Source organism: Orycteropus afer, unplaced genomic scaffold (assembly GCF_000298275.1).
Source record: "Orycteropus afer afer isolate SDZICR_OR568_19922 unplaced genomic scaffold, OryAfe1.0 scaffold00145, whole genome shotgun sequence".
In the NCBI taxonomy this organism is placed as follows: Eukaryota; Metazoa; Chordata; class Mammalia; order Tubulidentata; family Orycteropodidae; genus Orycteropus; species Orycteropus afer.
The window spans coordinates 6,456,876-6,459,631 of record NW_006921732.1 but is presented as its reverse complement, the minus strand read 5'-3'; the positions used below and the strand labels follow the sequence as shown (position 1 = coordinate 6,459,631).

Below are 2,756 nucleotides of genomic sequence, written 5' to 3'. Positions count from 1 at the left end.
GGGCCGACTCGATGGCAAACAACAACAACGACAACAAGCCTTCCATACAGAGCAGTCTTCCTTTCTGTGTTGTTGTTATGTGCCGTCGAGTTGGACCCGACTCATAGCGACACCTCCTTGGGTTTCCGAGGCAGTAACACTACGGAAGTAGATTGCCCAAACTTCCTTCCAAGTAGTGGCTGGTGGGTTTAGACCTCCAGCCTTCTGGTTAGCAGACAAGTGCTTTAGGCACTATGCTACCAGAGCTCCTCTTCCTTTCTGTAGTAGCAGCTCAATCACTTGCTTATATATCTCCAAGGACAGGAAGCTCACTATCTGAGTTGAGTAGAGGTCTACCTCCCTGTGGCTCTTCATCCCTCCCCACATTGGTCCTAGCTGTGTGATCTGGAAGTTCACAGCTTGGTTAAGACATCAGGACAGGAAGTTTTTTTTCCCTGATGAGTATGTAGCCTTGGGCTGAATGACCCTTCACTGGGCCCTCAAATGACCAGATGGTCCCAGATCTTCCCACCCCGGCTTAGTTTCTGATCCTTAATGTCGGGTCTGTTGTATTGTCCCTGCTTGCTATCTTACTCCTTCCACCCCCAATTAGGGCACATCCCTGGGGCTGCCTCAGAGAAGGAGCACAATGAGGACCACATGGACAGTGATAAGGAGAAGGAGCCTTGGGTTGGGTGTCTGGACATCTGGGTTCTGCTTGTAGTGTGACCATGCTCTTGACCATGGCAAGTTAGTGCCTTTCCTTGGCCTCCTGGAGTTAGGTCTTCAGGGTCACTTGGAAGCCAGAAACTTGATCATGCCCTCTCCGGCCTCTCCCCTTTAAGGTCCTTCCAATTAGGAGAACCTAGAAGACCAGGTATTTTGGGGATTGTTTTCAATGTTTGGGGGTTGTTTTTGAAGAGAGCGAGTTAGCCTTCCTTTGTTTTTTTGAGGATTTTATTTCAGAACAGCCAAATGCGTGATGGTCGTGGCCTGCCTCTTCAACCCCTCCTTTTCCTGCTCTCCCTGAGTGTGCTGCCCACCAGCTATCCTCCTGTCCAGCACAAACACCTCTTCCTGCATGGAGACTTCTGTGGCTGTCTGACTGGATGAGGGGTCTTTTCTGGACTCCCACAGGCATTTCTCTGACATCAACCATTTGCTTACCTTTCTTCCTTTCAGGGCAGGATCTCAGACTGTGTCCCTCATTCTCCAAAAGTGTTAACATCTCTCTCTTTGTACCTGCTCCTGATGGTGTCCTGTGAGCCAGATAGTGCTGAAATATACATGCATGTATGTACATATACCTGTCCTTGGTCAATCATACTACCCTGTGGGATGGGCATTGCCCAAGGCCACTCAGTGGAGGGATGGCAGACCCTTGCGCACATTTCGCTGCACACGGCTGCCTCCCAAGTGAATGCCTCTGTGATTGCTGACTGTGGGCCATCCTGCCCAGCTGGGAGAGCAGGTGGGGCTGGTAGACTGTGCTTTGATTGAGGTGACCTGATCCTGTCTTTGTAGTCTCTCTTCTCCATGAGCCCTAGGGGAATACATTCCCATAAACCTGAGCACTACAGAGAGTCCCCACCTCCCCTGTCCAGCCAAATGAGACGATGAGAGGGAGGAATATCTAGACAGACTGGCTCAGGGTCCAAGTCAACATATAGCCCCTTTGACCCCTCCTTTTCCCTGGTCTGGCCTGGAGTGGGGTGAGGAGCAATAGTCAGGATTAGCCGGGACAGTGGCCTAGATCTCTTTTTTCTTCCTCTTCCACCCTTCTCAGCCTAAGGCCCACTGAAGGGGGAATGTGACTTTAGGCTCAAGTCCCTTGTCTGCCACTTACCAGTGTGACCAGGGTAAGTCACTTCCCCTCTCTGGGCTGGCTTCCTTGGGTACAAATATGAATTCCTGTGACAATTAGGTGAGATTACTTAGGTGAAGGGGTCTGGTGCCTGGCATGTAGTAGAGGCTGAATGAATAAAATTACTCCTTTACTTCTCCATAGGAGCCCTAGTGGTACAGTGGTTAAGGCATTTGACTCCTAACCAAAAGGTCAGTGGTTTGAATCCACCAATCTGTCTGTGTGAGAGATATGAGGCTGTCTGCTTCCGTAAAGATTTTCAGCCTATGGGGCAGTTCTATTCTGTCCTATAGGGTCACTATGAGTTGGAATTGACCCGATGGCAGTGGCTTTTGCTCTTCCATCTGTGAGAAAGCAGTCTCTTCTTTGCTGAAAATGGAGGATGCATGGGGGGATGAGGAGGAGAGGTGTGAAGTAAGCCAAGAAAGACCTTGCTAGAGGTCTGGAAAATGGAAAGGAGGCTGTCCATCTCTGGCCTCTCCTGAGTGAGGCTCAGTGCCTTTTGGATGGTCCCCCACTTGAGGGGTTCAGAAAAGGGGCAAGGCCCTTTGTGTGTTCCTCAACTTGGGAAAGCCTGAAGTAAATGTGAAGAACTTTGGACCTGGCCAGAACCTTGGCCAAGTCACCCATACTAGATGAGACAAAGGCTCAGAGAGGGAAAGCTTACCCAAGGTTGTCCAGCAGGAGCAGAGCTGGGTCTTTTCTGTTCCAGGTGCTGCAAATAGGTTTTTTGTGTGTGTTTGTTTAAAGTCATCAACTTACTACTGGTAATGCTGTGATTAAAGGACTGGGCTGCTAACCAAAAGGTTGGTGATTTGAACCCACCAACTGCTCCACAGGAGTCTCCATGGGAAGTCTGTTCTGTAAAGATTTACAGCCTTGGAAACCTTAAGGGGTAGTTCTACTCTGTACT

At 49.7% G+C, this 2,756-nt stretch overlaps 1 protein-coding gene across 1 annotated transcript in view; it reads left to right on the top strand.

Moving 5' to 3' along the window:
• Positions 1–2,756, top strand: part of GLIS1 (GLIS family zinc finger 1) — a 403,602-nt gene that overhangs the window by 140,163 nt on the left and 260,683 nt on the right. The gene's annotated exons all lie outside the window — the stretch shown is intronic.